Source organism: Siphateles boraxobius, unplaced genomic scaffold, assembly GCF_051911475.1.
Source record: "Siphateles boraxobius isolate OS27281-9 unplaced genomic scaffold, OSU_SipBor_1 130, whole genome shotgun sequence".
Taxonomy (NCBI): Eukaryota; Metazoa; Chordata; class Actinopteri; order Cypriniformes; family Leuciscidae; genus Siphateles; species Siphateles boraxobius.
Window position 1 is genome coordinate 36,539,521 of NW_027508734.1, and position 22,793 is coordinate 36,562,313.

The window sequence follows — 22,793 nt, forward strand, 5'->3', positions numbered from 1 at the left end:
TGCATATTTGGTCCCTTTGGAATGCATGAAAACTCACAATATTTTGTCACTCATACGAGCTTAGCAACATTTAGCAATTCTATGGTCACTAGGTTTGGGTGTGGCCAGTGGATTCCATAGTTCCCCCCTAACATTTCCAAATTTATTTATCACTCTGGTTGCCACAGATTTTGTCTGATATTCACAAATTTTGGTAGGGACATTGTCCTCAACATGCCAACGATACTTCCTAATAACTTTCATTAGCTGTGCCCAACAGGAAGTCAGCCATCTTGGATTGTTTGAAAAAAATATATATAAATATATAAATATATATATATATATATATATATACACGCGGCTCTCTCTGGTTCTTGGCTGAGAGCCTTTTCCAGCTGTGCTATATTTGCGCAGTAACAGCACTCTAACCGTTTCTCCGTTTGTATTAATCCACTTGCGGCGACTGTATGGCGGTCGAGCAAATCCACCAAAAAAATACTACTGTTGTTGTGTCATGAAATGTAGTTTTAAGAGGTTTTTTTTAGACGAGAATGTAGTTATTTAGACCTCAAATTTGTGACTAATATATAATCATAGTGCCTATTGTACGATTTGTTGAGACTTTCGCAGAGCTCCAGGCCGGCCGTTCAGTGCTCAAGTAGGCTACCCACAGAGAACAGCGTCATCTCGGCCAGTCCTTCGGGAATTTGCTGCTGGCTCTTATGTAGAAAGTGGTTAAACATGATATATAATTAATTTGAGGTATATCAAACGGCCAATCTTTGGTCTTATTAATATATGACTTGTTCCAGAGCAAATCGATTTTATATTTAGGTGATTTTTCATTTAAATCCTGTACAAGGTGTTTATTTCCTATTGTCTTTTATAATGGCGATTTTTCATTTAAATATGGTTGTTCAATAAATATTATTCTATATCAATAATATGCCGTATTTGGTATGGAGAAAGGGCCGTGATATGGACTTCAGTGAAAGTCACATTATTACGCCATTAGATGGCAGCAAAGACTGCATTTATGATTGAGTCAGAACAAGTAGTTTTAGCGCTGTCATGGGAAGGATAAAGACAAACATATCGCTTTCCTCAGCGGACATTCAAACAGATTTTTTTTGTATTATGGACATCGACCTAAAGAATGAATGCTATATCAGATGCAGGTAATACACTCATTTAGTTGATCTCTCTCATAATACCATAATACTGTACTCGACATAATACAACAAGCATCAATGAAGCGACTCAACGTTCCTTTGTTGCTATTTCTAAAGGGACGTTTTAGAATCTTAGTTTTCTTGGAATCCATTGAATTTTAGAAATTAGTTCTGCACAAAAGAGGGGTTTTAAAGACACTCCATTGTTGTTTCTTATTTATTTACTCACGTGTGCCGTCAAACTGTTTTATAAATGCAATATCACACTCGTAGTTGTGCGATATGGCTATATCAGCACGCTGTGATTACCCATGGCCGAATCACAGCTGATGTAGCCTACAGCCGTATCGCACTGCTACGAGTGTGATATTGCTCATATATATATATATATATATATGTATGTATATATAACATGCAAACTTTCTGTATTCCATCATTTATCGGATATGATGTCCTCATAAGCACAGAGGCCTGTTAAACCTCAAAAATCCACTTTCCACAGTTTGCGTTGTGCACTGTCTGATTCGACAGGCATGGTTGTGTGTCTGTGCCGATCCTGATGTCAAACCTGTCATGTCAGACAAGTTGAGCTGACTGGCAGGAGGAAGTACATAGGATCCAGCCCTCGTTAGAAACATCTTTCCGGTCCATCCACAATGTCGGACCCACCAGCGCAGAGCGCTCATAGTCAGACCGGTGCCGTCACACCATCAATCATCATTATAAATCCCGCATCGTCCCTGCTACATTAACTTGGCGACCTCCGCACCCTGTCTCAATTAAACATCTGATGAATATACGGCTCATCTACGCGGACTGTCAACCACCCGTCAGTCAGCCTCCGACGAGAATGCGCTTTTATTTTTGGACCGGATGCCAATAACGGCTCTGGGACTTAAAACAAAAACATCTTCCTTCAAAGTTATTATGAGCGGGAGGAGATAAACACTAAAGGGGGTTAAGGCAGGCTTTGGCAGGGAAAGAACGGGCCAACAGAGACCCAGAGCCCCAAATCAGGAAAGTTTTGAAGCATTGTTTTGAATCTTAACAAGAGGACTGAGACATGCAAAAATAATTTGCTGTCTTTTTCTTTTTTCCCCGGCTTTGCATTCTATGTATCAACGCGTGTAAATAGCATCTTAACACTTGATGCTATTTTGAAAAGCACTCGGCCCCTGAGGATTTCTAGTGAGTGAAGCAATTTATCCACGAACAGGTGCATTTTTAATGCTTTTATACAATCAAATGAGCATTTTATATACAGACACTAGTGTTTCTCTGTCTTCATTTTTGATTGCTGCACTCCTTTTATTCTTATTTTGAATTGGTGTAGCCTTTCTAATTAAACTTGGAGAGAGATGTTAATTACCTAACAAGGTCACCTTTTTCTGCCACCATATTCTGCATTGCTCTCCTATACTCTTCTTCTCCCCTGTTCCACAGCCTAAAGGAGATTTGAAGAACGGTGTTAATTGCCTCTCTGTGATCCCATTTCAACTTTTGCATCTAACTCTTCAAGTGCCATATTTAGACTTTAAAGGAGGATTATTGGTATGTTGTGCTATTCTGCGCTCCTGTACCTCACACAGTGTGTCCAGTCATCACAATCTGCTGCTTTTTATGGGAATTCCTCAGATGCAAAGAGAGAGTGTGAGAGAGAATGGGACAGGATATGGAGCATGATGGTTGTTGTAAAAGTTGTCAGCTGTAGAAGCATGCAGCTGGTGGGCTTGTATGGTGGGAGGATGTAACATGGGTGAGATATGGTCATTTGGAGAAAATGGGGTTTTATCATATGATACAAGGATGCATGTGTCTAACTCATAATTTCATATGGCCCACACACTTTCCTAAAGCACAGAACTGCCAGCACAGTTTTGATGGTTCTCACAGGATGTTACATAACTCTTTAGAGGTATCTAGGCTATATTTTAAAAGACTAAACATAAATAAAAGCCACACGGATTGTCAAAGATGGTTAATTCTGGTCAAAAAGGCTCTTGTCTGCGAAGTGCAAACTCCTATAGTAAGGGAATTGTGAAGGTGGCTGTAACACTTTTTGTGTAACTGTGAACAACTCTGGGAGTTTGGGTGCTAAATATCTTAAATTGTAGCTATATCTGTCTACTACAAATATTGTTATGTGCAATATGTATCCTAGAAAATTACAGTCAAATACATTTGAAAATATCAGGCTTCATCTTGTGGCTGATACTGTATCCTACAGAGAATAAAGATGTTTTCTGTCAGCTGCTGTAAAACTCTACATCGGTGGTTCCCAACTGGTTGGTTGTGATACAAAAAAATGCTTTAGGCTTGTTTTGATCGAGTCACGGGCTGGAGGGGGAAAAAAGCTACATGCAAACCATACAATTCTAAGAACTAGCAATGTCAAAAGTAGTGGTTGGTAATAAAATGGAACAAAATACTGATAATTAAAAACGAATTATATGTTTTGTTTGTTAAAATATTAAAATTATTATGATATAATTAATAATGTTAATATTTAACATATTTAAAGTAAAGGAGGAGTGAGTTCCATAACATATTTGTTGTTGCTGTGGTATTGAAATTTGTAGTGAGAATTTGGAAATTAACTATATAATCATGCATAATTAGTATATTTGAATTGGTTTATCAACTTCCAGTCAAACTTTCTGCTTGGTAAAATGGTGAATAATTAAATATGTTGCCCGTGTGTTTCTTCCATCTGGTAAAACAAACTTCTAATTTTGATAGCAAGTCTATTTTTTGAGCATGTTTATAAGCCTGTGCAGTACATGGCAATACAAATTTGTTTCATGTTGAATTTAACAACATTTTTGTTGTTTTGGGCCATTACTTGTCTAATGTAAAGTATTTTCCTGAAGCAAAATCATTTGAGAACCACTGATTTATAGTCAAAATTAGAAACAAACAAATGAATTTTCACTGCAGGTTTATTTTCACATATATTGCATTCCTCACTTCTCAGTCAGGTATTATATTGCTAGCTGTTGTAGAATGTTGGTATGAGATTGTCATGAATTTAATAGATCAAAAAATACTTGAACGGCTACTTTTTCCCATAAAAAATAAAATTTAGTTCAGTTTAGTAAGCTTTGCTAACAAAAACATACCATTGTTTTTCTACAAGCAGGTGAATGGCCTGTTTTAAGTCAGGTGTGGAAGGCTGGAGAAACACAAAGAGATGGAGGAACAAAGCTGCTAGGGTGGAAATTAAGTGTGTAATGTGAGGCTGATGTGATGAGATTGTGTGTGGTGACCTCCTTCGACAGGTCTCCATCCTTCGTCAGCCTGACTTCAGCCGCCATCACCTCTGTTTTTTTTTTCCATCCCACCATTTATCTATTTCCCCTTGGCCCAATCTCTCTCTGCTCCCAGCTAAATAAATGCAGAATAACAATTATAGAAAACACAATTAAAATCTGTTAATCAGATTATTTGTTGTGGATAAAACCTTTTTGATGGCTTTGACGGCTTAAGGGGTGGAAAAATCTGCCCATATTTCAGCAAAAATTGAAAAGATTATGATATGTCCATCCTGATGGCATAATCTCTGCATTGTCACATAACCAAAAACCAAACAAACTAATAATTAAACGGACTTAGTACTGAATCAAGGGCATGGGTAAGTATGGACAACACTGTTAATCATATTCTCAAGGGGTTGCCAATAGATTTTTTTAAGTTGTAGGATTTTACTGTAAAAAAAATAATTGCAGTCTTAAGAGAATACTCCAATTTAAAAGGAAGTAATCACAGAATTCAGGAGCCAGTGCACCTGCAGTTTGGATGCAAATGACTTTATTGCACTCACGTATGTGTTGTCAATCATGTGACAAGAGGCTGAGAGAAAATAAAGTAGACCTCAGCTGGGTATTATTTAGGTTTTAATCCATGCTTTGTTTGGAGCAGTTGGTAATTGCATATTGTGGGGCAATTAAGATATTTAGCATTAAGCAGAATAAGCCAGGTCAAGCACCCCACCCTCTCTAGTCTCACCACCATCAAATCAAAGCTGTGGGCATCTCTCTCGCTCTCACTTTTGGTATGTATCGCCGTGTTTATTTCTGCTGAAAAGCCGGTTTAGTTCAGTCCGCTGTGCAGAGCAGGCCCATTTCTTTTCTTTCAGGCATTTTTTTTAATACTATTATTAATATTAAGATCAGGCAGTGCCAAACAACAGCCGATGAATCTATTATTCATTAAGTGTAACCAATATAAAATTTAAAACAGTGTTTTTTTATTGTTAAATTATGTGAGGTCAGCATAATATTCTGCCTATTACTTATATCTATATCATCTTTGCCTTAGTCAGCTCTATTTAAATATGCAATCATTTACAGCTTTTGACTCTATGTGTGTGCGCACCCAATTTCCAATATTCCTCTACGCACTTTTTATGCTGACATCAATGGCAAGCTATTAAAGACAGTATTTCATTATTGGTTCCTCGTCCCCAGTGGTTATTTACAATCCTATATATACTAAGCACTGATATTAAAGGAGACCATTTTAATGAGGTGCTATCTGCCTTAGCAATATGTCTTTCTCTGAATGAGATTGTGTTTAAAGATTTTTATCAAGAAATGGCTGTTCGCTGGGGTTATGTTTTGTCCATGAAATATGCATTTCATATCTCTTTCATTTCATTAACATAATTTAATTTGTGCTTTGCATTCTGTGCATAATACATATTTGATTTACAAAACAAATATTTCCATTAGAAAATGAATTTCATGCAGGCATAAGGCAGAACTGAATGATGTATTGTAAAGAAAGTAGAGAGAGCGAGAGAGAGAGAGAGAGAGAGAGAGAGAGAGAGAGAGAGAGAGAAAAAGAATTGTATTATCCTCAGAGCGCCTTGGCAAAGAAGAAAAAAATACTCAATAGACTTCTAGTGCGTACGAGTGTGTGTCCCAGCAACTGTGTGTGTTTATGGATGTCTGTATGTCTTGGGATATGTACTCATACGCTGTATACGCCTGTGTCCCCAGTATGTAAATGCACATTAGGACGGCTATACTTGCAGTGAGTATATTGCATTAAGTTTAAAGCAATATTACTCAGATTGATTTACATTGTTTTCTATGGCCGCCTCTCAACTCTACGTTTGCTAAGTGTTCCGGTGGCAATGTGGCGCTTTGCTTTTTATTATCAGTAAAATATGGTGGATATTATAAAGATATATTTCTCGGCTCGATAGCACAAAGGAAGAGCACACATCCATTTTCATTTGGTGCCAGTTTTAAGGGTTGCGCCGGAGAACATACTACAAGTAGTATTTCACAGCTTAGCGTATGATGTACATCCTCAGGGACTTTGTTTCTTTGCCGGCCCGTTTGAACGCAGAAGCTCGCCGCGTGTCAGTTTAAGAGGTATTAGCCATTGCTTTAGTTCGCAAAATCATTTCCTTTTAACTCCAGCCTGTGATAAATTATGGAGTCCACCCCTCTACATTTCCTTTCCTCCTCTTCCAAGGGAATGTTACTAGTTTTAATTAAAGGGCTGCACCTTGCTAGTTTAAAGGATATCAGTGGTTGTGTGATAAGTTGCAGGAGCTCAGGGCTTTGGATAACAAGAAGCATTTTAAGTGGCCCTGACGAGTTCATATTAATTTGGCTTATCGCGCCTGTAAAAAAATCCAGGTAGCATTGAGGCAGATCCCAGCTTTAATGAGCTCAAAAACGTAAAGTCGGTGTCAGAACACTCCACTTTTTTATTTCAAAGGGAGTAGGAAATAACTTGTCAAAGCTAAAAGCCAAACAGTAAGATCTATGTTTCAGAGGTAACTAGTATTAGCAGGGATTTTGGGCTCGTCTGACATGCCGTACGGAAAGGGAGGGCTTAAAATAGAAGTCTCAGGTACGCGGGAGTGGGGCTTATACCTGCGCACAGTCTCTGCTGCCTTCGCTGACGGTTAAAGAAGAGTGATGAGAGGATCTTTGAGCTTTTAAAAATCTCCTCTTTTCCATCTCCTCTCCCTACAGTTGTGCCAGAGAGGTGATCGCCTGCCCGGCTACTGCTGAGTCCCCGCTTTGAATCTGTGACGGGTGTTTTTAAACTTCGCTCGAGCGAAAAAAGAGAGATGGAGATCACACGATGGCTCTGAGGAGTTGACGAGAGTCTTAAGATGGCTCTGTAAAGTTAAGCCTATTCTCACAGCAGTTCGAGGCCAAATCCAGCAGGAATATGAATACATAAATCCAAGATGATCATTTAGGTTCTGCGAGTAAAAAATCTGCTCTCTGTAAAGTTTGGTGTCAAGGAATAACCCACAACCGTGAGCGATTTAGCCTTATTCTCACATCTTAATCTGTTGTTCATGACAGAAGGGACTGTGTTTCTATCTCAGCAGATGGGGAGACAGGTAACTTGGCATGTTTGTTAACGTCGCCAATGGTAAGAAAGCAGACAAAGAGAGCGAGAGACAGGGAAAGATGAGAGGAGAGAGGAAAATCAATCTAATACTGCAGAACTATCAGATCACATGAGATGATGGATTCTTGGTCGCAGCATTCAGCCGATGTCTGCCGAGCTGTGCAAATCAATTCAAACAGACACAAAGAGTAAACACACATTCTGCACCACAATAGGAAATTGAAGCAGAGCCTCCCTTTTTAAAATATGCCTCTACATATTTGTTTTGTGGATTACCATTCTGAAATGAAATTTGAACAGTTACTTAAAATAATATGCAAAAGATATTTCCTGTTTTGCCGTCCTCCCCCTCCCCAGTGTTTGTCGGAGATGTGGGATAGCTGCGACACTGGCGTCAGTGTAAACACTACATGCGTGTGCTGTCCTGGTGATTATTTTTCATAAACATTTTCCGAGGTTTGTCCTTATTGCTGAAGGTTTAGATATCGTATTTTATTTGTTTTTGCACTGTTGAAAAAATATTTTTCGAAAATCGAGCCTGTGTTTGTGTGCATGCCAGTGGACGCAGGTTGGAATGGACTGCATTTTCCTGGGACAAGAGGCCATTTAAGTTCTCTTATAAAGTTTTTGTACTAGGAGCCATACATATTTGAAACAGATCTACTTGAAATGTGTATGCTTCTTGTTCACATTACTGTTTCAACCAGTTTTGTAAGGTCAAAATTTAGCAGACACTCATTAAAAGTCCTTTGACATTTAGTGAAATATTTCTTGCAGTTGGCCTACATGTCTGATGCAAAAAACATTACGTGTGAACACCAAGACAAGGTTCTTTAAGTCATGAAGTACAACGTGACTTAGTCAGGCAGAGCATGAAATATATCAGTGTGACAGACAAGTCAGACATGTTTTTTAGTACAGCCGGGAACCAAGAAGACACGAATAAATTCACGTTCGAGAATGTGCACCAAGTTCCATTAAAAAGCACATAAAAAAATGCGGCAACACTTTACAATAAGGTTCATTTGTACGGAGCCCCTAAAGGGACCTTTTCAAAAATAAAAATATACAGATAGTTTCTCGTTTCTTGTGAGAATGCGATAGTTTCTGGTGAGCACGCAATAGTTTCTCGTGAGCAAGCGAACGTTTCTCGTGAGCACGCAATAGTTTTTCGTGAGTAGGCCAACGTTTCTCGTGAGCACGCAATAGTTTCTCGTGAGCACGCAATAGTTTCTCGTGAGCACGCAATAGTTTCTCGTGAGCACGCAATAGTTTCTCGTGAACATGCAATAGTTTCTCATGAGCACGCAATATTTTCTCGTGAGCACGCAATAGTTTCTCGTGAGCACGCAATATTTTCTCGGGAGCACGCAATAGTTTCTCGTGAGCACGCAATAGTTTCTCGTGAGCACGCAATAGTTTCTCGTGAGCACGCAATATTTTCTCGTGAGCACGCAATAGTTTCTCGTGAGCACGCAATATTTTCTCGGGAGCACGCAATAGTTTCTCGTGAACATGCAATAGTTTCTCGTGAGCACGCAATATTTTCTCGTGAGCACGCAATAGTTTCTCGTGAGCACGCAATATTTTCTCGGGAGCACGCAATAGTTTCTCGTGAGCACGCAATAGTTTCTCGTGAACATGCAATAGTTTCTCGTGAGCACGCAATAGTTTCTCGTGAGCACGCAATAGTTTCTCGTGAGCACGCAATGGTTTCTCGTGAGCACGCAATAGTTTCTCGTGAGCATGCAATAGTTTCTCGTGAGTACGCAATAGTTTCTCGTGAGCACGCAATAGTTTCTCGTGAGCACGCAATAGTTTCTCGTGAGCACGCAATGGTTTCTCGTGAGCACGCAATGGTTTCTCGTGAGCACGCAATAGTTTCTCGTGAGTACGCAATAGTTTCTCGTGAGCACGCAATAGTTTCTCGTGAGCATGCAATATTTTCTCGTGAGCAAGTGAAAGTCTGTATATTTTTACTGTTGCAAAGGTCCCTTTAGGGGCTCCGTACATTTGTTAACATTAGTTAATGTTTTAACGAACATGTACTAACCATGAGTAATACATTTGTTACTGTATTTGTATTAGCGTTAGTTAATAAAAGTACAGCTGTTCATAGTTTGTTCGTGTTAGTTCAGTGCATTAACTAATGTTAACAAATACAACTCTTGATTTAATAATGTATTAGTAAATTTTGAAATTAACAAAGATTAAAGCTGCCGTCAGCAACATTTTTTGATCATATTCAGTGAAATCGACACTATAATCCTTCAGAACAACATAAATAAATTGGTTTTAGGAAAAAACCCGAGCTTCTAACTCCACCTGGAGCGTGTTATTTGTTTTGCAAAAATCCACCGCTCCAGGATCATCAGGTCCAATCAGCGCAGGGGCACTCCTGAGATCTGACTGTCAGTCACATGTCGTGCACACGCCACCCTTCACGCACGTTACAATCACATGCACACGCCTGAAGTTCGCGCAGTTAAGGAACGGTGGTGGCGGAAAAGATTCCAATTCCTCGGTTCACCTCAAGAGATAGGAGGTCAAAAACAACACAGGAAAAGAGAACACCTGCTGAAAAGAAAGAAGTAAAGAAAGAAAGCGACCTTGCCCGTAAATGAACCAGGATCAACATCGGATCGGCATTTGAAAGGTGGAGAGATTTACGTGATTAAATTGGGTTCAAGCTGAATGCAGAGCTTGCAACATTTCTTCTCGACAGGTAATTGTGCTTGATCAACCAGTTACTTTATTTCTTAGTGTTATGTTAGTAATCTAAGTATGTTTTCCCAAATGTGTTGGTATGGATAGCTAATGTTAGCACTTGTTGGGCCGGTTCGTTAGCTTTGTTTGCACTGAAATCCATGTGAAGGTAACGTTAGTTGGACAAACATGTCCAGATGAAGGGAAAAAGTTCGGCTTTTTGGAAGAATCAATGCTACTCTACCTTTCTTACGAGAAGAACAGTAGTAAAGCTACTGTTATTGTATGTGCTATCTGACTAGCTCCAAATACTCCATGGTGTTGATGGATGCTGATGAGACGCGCGTTCAAAATCTGTTGCACACGCACTGACGAGCACGAACTCGGTGGGAGGGTATTTGTTGATAGTGGGGGAGGGACATGAGAGTTGTAAACATTCAAAATTTTGCCTAAGTCCACTCAATCTGCCAAACTTGGCGACTGCAGCTTTAACAAATGCTGTTGACGTGCAGTTCATTATTAAACTAATGTTGTTACTTAACTTACACCTTAACCCAAATAAACCTACCCGATACCACCAAACAGCCTATTTAATTTGTTGCTTTTAAAAAAAGATGTAAAAAGTAATAAATATATATATATATATATTAAAACCTGTTAACCTTCAAGGCCACTTTTGAAAAATCCCCAGAAATGGCATACCCAAACTTAAACAGATACAGTTCATGAACCCTTTGCACTAAAAGCACAAGTATGATCTCATTTGAAAGCTGACACCTAGTAGTTTATTGTAAATGTAGAAATAATTATTGTCATAATGAAAAAAAAATGTTTAAATAGCTTCAAAGTTTTGTAAAGTTATTAGAAATTTACTTTTATGAAACATCTTCATAAAAATAAAATTGAAGTTGGCCCTGGAGGAATCTAGAAATGCACTGCAGCTAAAGCCATATGTGTGACCATTTTATATTTAAAATCTGAAAATGATAAGTCTAAAACTCTGTATTTAGTTAAATGTTTTTCAAGATCATGTCAAATTACTTTATTTTGATTAGACTCTAAAATGCAAACTGATGTTTAGTCATCTTCTGAGTCATCTATTCAGTCTATTGTCTCTATTATTTTGTGGTGCAAACGAGCCCCATTCAGAGTCAGTCTCTCCCTGCACACATTTACACCTCTCCAGACTGGTTATGGCTCTAAATATGCATATCTTTTGTCTGCATTATAGCTACTAACGACTGGCTATTCACAGGCTATTCATAGGGTTTCAAACCCTAATTTCTTTTATCAAAGTTCTCACTAAATATTTGAAACTGGTATCAAATGCACTGAAACATTTCAGTAAGCATTCCTATTTAGAAAAAAATCATAAAACAATAACTGCTGGTGGCAGGTGCACCTGGGCTAGCTAGCATGTTAGCTTAGCACACCATCAATACACGACCATTTATGAGATTAAAACCATGTTTGTGCTCCAAACTTACTTTATAACGCAAGTCGAGTGTTTTAAATAATCTTCTGTGATCTAATTTGGCTTCAGATAAAAAAAAATCCGACAGAAAATGTATTATTTATAGTGTTCTGCACGATGATGAAATCTATATCGATTAGCATTACATTATAAATATAATCTATTATTATGAAATACCTGGCATGGCTTGAAGAACACAGGTAACTCAAATATCATTGCAATCATGTTTATTGTCTTCAAAACATCTTTATCTGCATGTTACAGCGATCTCTGTCAGCTACTTTCTGTATCAGTGACGTCCTGGAATGTCACATGACTATGGGTCTTCTTCGTGATCCATATATGGAGTGTTATTGTGCATATAGCGCCCTCAGGCTATTGGTATGAATTGAAAACACAGCACATCTCAGTAAGAAGCGATCATAATGATTACATCGACGCATTTGGGTATAAATTCAACAAATATTATTCCTGTCTATAGAAATATGATGTGAATCTATGAGAATATATCAATATTTCTCCAAGTCTGCACATTTTTGAGCTAAAGCCCTGAGGGACGATGTTTTGTGAATCGCTGTCATGACGACAGCTTGGAGTGTTTTTTATGAATGGACCAGCTGACGCTCATAATTCATATTAAAGGTATCGACTCATTTTTTCATTTCATAACTCCTGACACAAATTAAGACATAACTGTCACTATAAGTTTCTCAGAATACAATAGTGGTCAAATACTGAATCTTGAGTATTATATCTTTTTAATGATGTATAGTTTGTCAAGGTATAACATTAAATCTGATAGTAAATTTGAACTAAATAAAAAAAAAACCGCTTCAGTGCGCCGACGCTCTGGAAACGGTTAACAGGTTAAAAAGTATCTCATTATTTGGCAGTCTAATTTAATTTAACCTTTAAAAGTACTACAAGAATTATCAGTGGAATCTGTCTTAGGCTATGTTTACACGGAAACGATCTGAAGAGAAAACGCAAAAGTGGCGTTGCGTTATCACTTTTTATTCTGCGTTTAGACGAGCGTTATGGGGGGGAAATCCGTGTGCAAAAGTGTGTGCAATTCGATGTAGTATGCACTCCAGACGGCTAGGGGGAAATGTGAAGCACTGCCACACAACAACACCAATATATGAGAATATTTTGTACAACTGCTGAAAAGACTCTTGTACGCTTATCAGAGCTGCTTGGGCAACTTGAAGGTCCGACGTGTGGAAATAATCCGACATGTTGGTTGTTATTTTCCTGTACTGGCGCATGCCTGTGACGTAAACGCGTATGTGACGAGAGCAGATTTGCGTTTTTACCCTTTAGACGGGAACGCGACGGTGGAGCGTTTTTAAGATTTCCACTCTGGAGGGTGGTTTCACACTCTTAACCCGAATTAGTTGACTTTACTCGCAAATCGCGTGGAAACCCGTTGCCTTAACATGTTTAGTTTCAGCTTGTGTAAAAACTAAAGGTTCCATGTTAATACAACTCAACATGTTTAGTTTCAGCTTGTGTAAAAACTAAAGTGGTATGAGTTGTATTAACATGGAACCCTTAGTTTTTACACAAGCTGAAACTAAACATGTTGAGTTGTATTAACATGGAACCTTTAGTTTTTACACAAGCTGAAACTAAACATGTTGAGTTGTATTAACATGGAACCCTAACTTTTTACACAAGCTGAAACTAAACATGTTGAGTTGTATTAACATGGAACCTTAAGTTTAGCTATTATGACTTGTTATTGCTACTCATCATTTAACACAATTACTGTATTTTCCACTAATTTAATTAGCTTTTGATTTTTAAAACAAAAATATGTTATAAAACATTTTCAATTAAATTGGATGGAAAAAAAGAAACACCTCTTAATGCTTCCATGCATTTTATTTTATTTTTTAATGGCAAAACACAGCCAAACATCAGGTAAACATCAACAATCAAAACATCAATTATCCAATCTAAAATGATGAATCTTAAAAAGGTAATTTCAAATCATTGAAACAATTGTGTGTGGGTGTATATGTGTTTGTGTGTGTGTGGGTGTTGTCCGTGTCTGTGTTGTTTGTGTGTGTGGGTGTTGTCCGTGTCTGTTGCCTTGTGTGTGTGTGGGTGTTGTTTGTGTGTGTGGGTGTTGTCCGTGTCTGTGTTGCCGTGTGTGTGTGTGTTGCCCGTGTCTGTGTTGCAGTGTGTGTGTGGGTGTTGTCCGTGTGTGTTAGCGTGTGTGTGGGTGTTGTCCGTGTGTGTTGCCCGTGTGTGTGTTGCCGTGGGTGTGGGTGTTGTCCGTGTGTGTTGCCTGTGTCTGTGTTGCCGTGTGTGTGGGTGTTGTCCGTGTGTGTTGCCCGTGTATGTGTTGCCGTGGGTGTTGGTGTTGTCCGTGTGTGTTGCCCGTGTTGCCGTGTGTGTGGGTGTTGTCCGTGTGTGTTGCCCGTGTCGGTGTTGCCGTGTGTGTGGGTGTTGTCCGTGTGTGGGTGTTGTATGTGTCACAAATTTACAAGATAAAACCATAGATGTCCCCTGAGTGGTAAATCCATAAACAAAATAAAATTTACCAGAAACACCCACTCAAATGTACAAGAAAACGCAAACAAACAGGATCTGTTTCATCTGGCTAAATGAAGGGAGGACAGAGCATGAACCAACAGACTATCATATCAGAACAATCTACATAGACTGGTGAAGAACTGGAACAATAATGTCTTAGGCCTATGTCTTTCTGCTACAACTCTTCTCAGTTTAAATTTTCACACAAGTCACATCCTTCAGCATGATTCCTACAGCATTAAAGTGTGTGTCAGTGTTGTTTGTGTGTGTTGTGTGTGGGTGTTCTACGTGTGTGTCTGCATTTTACGTGTGTCTGTTCGTCCGCTAGTTTTACAGAAAATAAAAAGGTTTACCCCACAGGTAAGAAAGTATTTTACTAGTGTGGCAAAAAGAAAAATGTAGTCAACAGCTTCTTACAGTAGACTTGACCTCTCTTTTTACATTGCGAGCTGATTTTTCAAAGTCTGTATCTTTGGCTTTAGGTCAGTGTGGCCTAACAATAGCAATACCTGTTGGATGAACTGAAATGTGAGCTTCATGGTCTTGGGGTAGTTAAGATGGAGTGCATACATCCAAACAGAATGCACATTGCTTTTGGCAGATCTTGAATGTTCTCCATTACAACTTCTCCCTCAATGATGATTTTCAACGAGGCTGGACTGAGATGCTGGGAAGACGTGAGCACAGCACCTTCACGCGCAATAAGAAGTATCCCAACGTCAAGGTCACGAAAATAATCATCAACATCAGATTCCTAAATAAAGAATAACAGAAGAGCACAATCATTACATTATATTTCTCATTTGAAAAACAACTTTAATCAATATAAGAGTGTCATGGTGAAAAATAAATAATGGTAAAAATTATTACAGCAAATTTGATTACAGCAAAGACAACGTCGGCAGTATTGACGGCAAAAAAGGCTACAAAATATTCCGTTCTGTATTCACAGGAGCAATATTTGAAAATCGATAATTATTCATTATTATTTACACCACCACAGCGAGTGCTAATTTACACTCATTTGCCCCAACAGCGGTTGAATCGCTTTTCTATTTTGTAAAATGACATTTATATATATGATACAGTCGAGCAAACTCGCCGGTATGTGAGCAATCCCTAGACTGTTAACACTAAGCTAACTTAAACATTCAGATGACACTTTTTTGATTAACTTAGTTAGCTAGTGTTAGCAATAAGCATGTATTAACACCATGCACAAGTTCAAACAGTAACATTAGACGGGAAAAAAAGTTGCGTCAACAAATTATCTGCAAGCTTTTGGGAATTAAAAATTCCCACAAATATAACTAGGCTACAATAGTTATTTTAAATACTAACCATTCCAATTGCAGTAATGTTGCTTCCTAGTCAGGGTACCGTCTGCTGCCGAGGCCTGTGCTCGTCCCGCCAGGTGTAGAGCCTCTTGGACGCACGTTAGACTCGCGGCCGGGTCTTTTCACGTTACCAGGCAGGTTTTTGAATTAGCCCCTCCCCTTCCTTATGAAACTAAACATGCCAAGTTATCTCTACTAAACATGATTAGTGCAATTAATCTTTCAGCTAAATAGTACAAACAACTAATGTTGTTTAGTAATGATAGCAGGTTTTGACAAAACATAAGAGAATAAGTAATGATCACTCGTAAGTTTAATTAGAAACAAAATCTGGGTTTACAGTGCACTTTTTTGCGTTTTTAAGCCCCCAAACCGCGTCGCCGTGTAAACGAAAGGCACATCTGATAAAATATTTTTATGTTTTCACCCGGAATCGTTCTCGTGTAAACAGGGCCTCAAAATCTTCACAATTCCCACCCCTATTCTTTTTCCGATGCTGTTGTTAGCATCAGAAATCTGTCTCCACTAAAGCCTGTTTAGCAGTGCACTTTCTGTTTCAGTGGGGCACTCCACAAGTCCCCAGTCTGCACACATAATTGGAGAGCTCCTTATGGGAGAGTGAGAAGGGCAGGGAACAAAAGCGAACGATGACTGGGACAGTTGGGGCCAGTGTTGACAGCTAGCTGAGCTGCGTGCTGCGGGAGCGAAGCGGTGGCCCTGTCCGCATGCAGAGTGTACTGCATGCAGGTGTCAGGACTTAGAGTCTAATGAGCCTTAATTAGCCCATTTAAGTAATCAGTGGCTTGATTGGTCCTGTGTGCTTAAGTAAACCAGCACATGTGAAGAGTGCTGACGGGATTCAGGGCATTTCAAGAACATTGGTTCACTCAATGTATTCAGTCAAAACAAAAAGGGGTTCATCTATTATATTCGTTTCATTTGATACAACTTTATAAACATGCATATTTATCTGAAGTATTGTTGTAAATATGTGGATATGCATGTTAAATGTATTAAAATATGGACAGCTTGGAGATGACGAGCTAGACTATTGCCATAATGGAGCCTCGTGTCTCTCCTCTGCTCCCAGCACTCACCTCTTCATTCAGCCACCACTTGACAGCACAGACTCTTCAGAGGCCTGCCTGATACCCATCAGCATGAGAGACTCAAGTCTTCATCCTCCATCATCACAGCACAAAGACATCTGGACGATTGTCAAGGACATCACAATCTCTGATAGCTGACGTATCCCATGGGGCTTTGCAGAAAAAGGAAAGGGAAGTTACTCTTGCGTGAGCAAGTACAGTATGGGTGGTGAGTGGCAACATTATGTATGAAGTAGTAGTGCCACAATGTATCTTTAAGATTGATTATAATCTGATAATTTTGCTTCTTTTAGTCCTTTCAAGCTCTGTTAATGCAGGTCCCTTGCAGGTGCTGACTGCTGTGCAGCTGCTTAGAGACTACATGTTTCTAGACATCTACACTAGCCCCTTTCACACAGAGATTCCGGAAATTACACTGATAATTTGTCCCGGGATTTGTTTGATTTTGGTTCATTCACACTGCCAGTGATTTTCTGGAATCTGTGTGTGCGTTCACATTAGAGATGTGAGAATATGAGAATATAGAGAATATGAAATTTCTCAGCCGATACCGATAGACGATTATTCAGAATGATATCGGCCGATGCCGATAGTTTTTCTTCTTATGGATAAACATTCTCCCAAATAATGCTGCAAACTATACAGAGAACCCTCTCATTTGGTACACTATAGTATTAGAGGTTAAAATTAACAACAAAGCTATTATATTCAACTGCTTTTTATTCCAGATATAATGTTTACTCTCAAATTAAAGCTGAAATGTTTGTATAAAACTCAGTTACACATATAAGGTAGTTTTCATAAGCACTTGTCTTCATGGCAAATGTATTCAAACATAAATGTATAATTAACAGTAAATAAGCTGTAGTTTTTTATTGTGAAAGCTAACTAACAAACGGATGACTTTCCTGAGGTAAATGCAACATTAAGTGATATTGTTCACAAGCTTCACAAGCAAGTTTCAAGTTTCACAAGCAAGTTTTATTGACATCTTTCCATGGTTGAAACACTGATTGAGTACATGAGCCATGATATGGATTTCGGTAAGTTGTACTGTAACTTTCAACTTACCTTCTGATATTCATGCATGTTTTTCTAGATATAATTTGTATTAAAGTGGAAGAATAGACTCGCGCTCCGCCCTGCTGCTTGAACTGAGGCGCTACAGCGATCTGTCCCGTCACATTTAACATTTTTAGAAGAAACAAAGCACAGAGCTATTTGCGATTATTGGGTGAGAGGTGCGCTACAAATAAGTATAGGGAAAAACGGCAGATCTGGCAACCCTGGCTTGAACTATGGGTGATTCATAGGGACAAATAGAGCCTGCTTTTATCTAGCTGTTAATGTGTTATTTTCGCATTAACTAGCCTTAACTAACTCAACACAAGAGATTTTCTTCACGCACAGTGTGAGTTGCTGTTTGTCATGTTTTACCACACCCTTTTGATTGACAGAATATAATCGGCACTGATCATCAGCTGTTTTTGAAAAGCGGCCGATGGCTATCAGTGAAAAATGATTGCTTTTATTGGCCGATACCGATTGTTGGCCGATACATCGGTGCATCTCTAGTTCACACACATCCCGTAAAGATCCCATGAAGATACATGACACCGATACGACGTGTAATGTCTCCACAGCGTCTTAAGTATACTTATGATCTGCGAGTTCTCTCTCGAGAAACCACGCTTGTGCATTTTTTCTGATTCGATCATAAACTAGAGCATCGCTAAGCTGGTGAACGATCACAGCTTCAGCGGCATCACTGCGACGCACCCCTTATGGCATTGGTCCTGCCTTTTGTTCACACAGGGCACGTTCCGGGACTGATCCCGGCAATGTTACTGGATCAATCCCAGGACGTGTTTGCGTTCACGCAGAAGGCACTCTAGCAATTTTATGGCAATTTTCTGGTATCAACCCTCTGTGTGAAAGGGGCTACTGTTAGATCAACACTTTAGGGGTACAACAGAATGACACTGAGTACCCTAATACAGTTTCTCAAGTGTCCCTTTATCAACATCAGATCCCCCCCCCCCAAATTCACTTGTATGGCATAATTTGATTATTGTTGTTTATATTATTATTAGTAGTATTAGTAGTAGAAATAATTGTTTTTGTTTATTAATAATCATCATAATTTCTATTTGTTTATAATTAATTTTTAGTTAGTAATTGATTCATAATAATAGTTGATTTATTGATTGCCTATTATTATAATAATTGTTATCATTGTAGCACACCTACAATTACTAATATGCACCCTTTTAGTGGTAGATGAGTTACAAATGTTTCAGGCTGATGTTAAAGGGTACCCTGGGTAGTGCTTGTACAAGTGCGAGCACCAATCATAGAATTTCAGTGTTTGTCTGATGAAGCATTGTTTCAATACTTGTCTGCCCTCAAACTGAGCTTTTCAGCCTCTCTCTCTCTTGTGTCGCAGTTTTCAGGAAAAGCAAGAAAATGTTTTGCTCTATAATGAGCTGAAAGCTGTAGATTTACACTTCCACCTTTTATTTAGATGGTCATATCTTCTCCCAATAGCCAACAGCATAAACTAATCCTGTATTGCGTTTCAATATAATGATATATAGAAATGGTGATTACCCTCTAATTCAATTGCATGGTAATCAAATTGTAGTAATGGTGCTTATTTGGTACCCCAATTTATAGTTTTCCCAGAAATCATTAAGCAATTTACCCTTCAAATCTACTTTAAATATGCGTGAGCAGAGACGCACACACACAGACTAGTATTATGATGTATTATATGAAGCCCCAGCTGTTTGAGATGATGATGGTAGCAGAAGGACTCTTGTGAGAGTCATGGGTAAACAGAAAGAGTCCTGGCTGTCTTCTTCTGGACACAGACTCCTTCCTGTTTGCCAGGATTGGGATAAAGATGCTGGAATCAAAAGACGGCACTGAAACATATCCAAAGTTTGAGCCACATGTGTTTGCCCTTAACCTCAACAAAGCCTGCTTCCGAATGTCTGGAATATCGGCCTATCTGTACATTTTGGAACATTGTGAGGAGGGGCTAAAGTCTACAGAGTCTTTGCAAGCACACTTGTTTTGTTTGTGCCATTTACTTGGTGCGTGACTGCAGCATGTCAACAGCCTAATGTAATCACTTACTTTCTGTTTGCTTTCATAAAGGGTTTTACATGCATTAAATGCTGTAATGAATCAGGTCCACGGATAGAGTTGCCTAAGACCCTCCCATCTGCGCCTCTTTTCGAACTTTCTTAATATTGCCGTCACTTTCAGGCGATCATTTTGGATGCATTTATTGTGTACAGCTGTAAAGCGTTACCTACCGTTCAGTGTTACCTGAATAGCACACCGGGTGCCAATGCCACTCTCAAGCTGTGAAGAGCCCTCATAATACTACTGGCATTGTGGATATTCACGAAGTGCCATTCGGCACAAAATCAGTGGTGTGATTTTCGCTCACAATAAGCCCGCTATCCCAGATCTTCCAGTCGCCGAGGCACGGCCGGTTCTCATGCTCCCTTAAAAGCCACACATGCAGGCTAAGAGTCTTCTACCGCCCAGGGCTGCGCAGCATCCACTTAGGCACTGACAGTGCTCGATAACCCAATCTCTAGGGGGCTTGTGGCGGAGACTGATCTAACAGGCTAACAGTGATGTGATGTGAGCCTCATGTCTGTGTCCATGGTGGGCATTTCATTTCTTTCTCTCTCTGTCTGTAACTGCCAGAACAGCTGTATGTCTTTTGGAAAGCTCTTCCTTTGATATGTTTGGAGTGAAGGCGAAGCCACTCATTTCTCACTAGGAGGATGGAGAAGGAGCTGAAAGGTCTCTGTCTGCACTTCATAGAGACAGAACAGTAATAAAGAGCTTGGAGTGAGTGAATGTGTTCATGTATGATGAAATTAGTTTGCTGTTAGGGATGAGTGGACTGCTAGTTTCATCAATGACATTTGGGGAAGAAATTCTTCAGGAGTCATACTAATTATTAGCTTTAGTGTTAGTTTTTGAATGTTTATTTAGGGACTTCTTGTTTCTGTAGATAAGCTTGCGTTGTACTCTGGGTCTAATCACTGTCCCACCGCTAGACACTAGTATTTGGTGTCATCTGTGAGATGAAGCTTTTTATAACCTCTATAAAACCTTTTTATAAATTAACCCAGGTTCTGCCAACCCAGATGTTAGCATTACCATGGGGCCGGAATCACAAAACATTCTTAAGAATAAAATTCTTCTTATTTTCTAACTTAAGAAAAGATAAGAATATTTTGTATTCCCAAAAACTTTTCTTAAGATTGTTTTTAAGAACACATTTAATAAGTATTCATATTCCTGAAAAGAAGGTTCTTAAAACTAATCGTGAATAACTTTTTAAAGTTAGGATAACCTCCAACCTGTCTTAAATCCCGAAAAAGTAAGATGTTAAATTAATGTATTTGGTTCTTTCAAATATTATGCATTACAACATAACACAACCTACTTATAATACATATTACTAGTTGCAGGAATGTAGACAAGTGACACAGATCACTAATCTAGCTATCATTAAACATTACCATTAACCCCAAAAAATACATACAAATTTAATTCTGAACGATGGAATAGTTCAAATATGATATCTCATTTCTGGGGTTTAGGACTCGTTCCAGCATGCACTCTATTCTGTATATACAGTATATTACATGATAGATATAATATAAATAGTATGCCTAATTCTATTTTATTGTAATTGGTATTTCTGTTTTGATAGATATTTATGGATCATCAAAAGTAGGTATGTAATATAGTTTGTTAGACAAAAGATCTCAACAATTATCCCAAAAGCTAAACAGTGTGCTAGCTTGCACCTAGGAAAAAAGGCACCCCATGAAGGGCCAATAGTCATCATCTTGTTCTGTATGTGTTCTGAGGTACTGACTCCACTGGCATGGTGCATAATTTACCAGGGATTGACGGTAATGATGGTCCATGACTAAACTTGCTGCTCCCATCCCGTTCAATTCCATACTTTGAAAATGAAAATGCACAAAAGTTAATAAAAGACCCCACAAACAATTTTTATCTCTTGCTCCCTCTTTCACACACTAACACACATAGGCATACATGAAATAGCTGAATGAAACAGAAGCGGGAACCTTCACGCCACTTGGCCGGCAGATGTGGACAAGCCAGTGCCGACTGGCTGCTTCACTGTCACCGGCTGATAGCCAGACTTTAATGGAAAAGATACAACCCAGCCAAAGACTGGGAATCATTTCTACGATAAAGTTATATGTTCAGCCTTGAACAACTGAGAGATAATGTTTGGCTTCATTATAATTCCCAGTGTGTTTAAACAGGCAGCCCAGAATGCAAACAAAAGCAGATGAAATTTGAAAAGTATTATCAATATTGCAGATAGCGGATGCCCTTTCCAATCAGAAAAAACGTATCTCGCATAGCAAATTTATGGTTGACTAGTTCATTCGTTTCTATTAGCCTGTTGTATGTTTCTCTCTTCCTCATATATATTTATGTGGAATTTATGAGTGGGCCAAACAAACTGTCATTAGATAGTCCTTTAATTCACTAAGCTGGCCTGCTAAAGGTAGCTGGGTACATTTAAAAGGCATTAGTTTGCTTTGACTGATATTTTTCTGAACTCTCTCCAAAGGACCATCCGTCACGTGCCCCGGCCATAGTCCAGCAAGCTTGTTGCATCACTCTGCGTTTAAGTGTGTGTGTGAGTGTATGACGGATAGAGACCCTGTGTGTGTTTCTGTGAGTAATTCTCTCTGTGTGCACCACTGCGGCTCCTTCACACACACACACACACACTCAACGTATTCTGCGAGTCTCTTAATAGCAAGCTGCTGGAGCAAAATAATTGTCATTTTCCAGCCACTGGGCCTAAAGTCATATAGCATAATGTAATGTCTAAAAAAGTGAGGGGGAGGGGGTGGTTTGTGTATATATATTTCTACGTGGTGCTTTGGCTTTGTCTCAATGCATGGGAGGTCTGCTGAATCAAATGCTGTGTCACTTGAATAATTTACTGCATACCTTGGAAAGGGGGTGTGCATGTGTGTATGGGTATTCAAGAATGCCAGCA

The 22,793-nt window shown here is 39.0% G+C and overlaps 2 long non-coding RNA genes across 2 annotated transcripts in view; one reads left to right on the forward strand and one right to left on the reverse strand.

Moving 5' to 3' along the window:
* LOC143737628 (uncharacterized) overlaps positions 1-16,913 on the forward strand; it is a 113,635-nt gene extending 96,722 nt beyond the window's left edge. The window contains exon 3 of the long non-coding RNA XR_013203685.1: positions 16,687-16,913. This is a non-coding gene — a long non-coding RNA (uncharacterized LOC143737628). The remainder of the gene's footprint in view (positions 1-16,686) is intronic.
* LOC143736651 (uncharacterized) lies at positions 13,584-15,940 on the reverse strand. The gene is made up of 2 exons (XR_013203534.1): positions 15,601-15,940; positions 13,584-15,013 (listed from the first exon to the last, which is right to left on the reverse strand). It is a non-coding gene; the product is annotated as an uncharacterized LOC143736651 (long non-coding RNA).
* Positions 16,914-22,793: the final 5,880 nt, after the last annotated feature.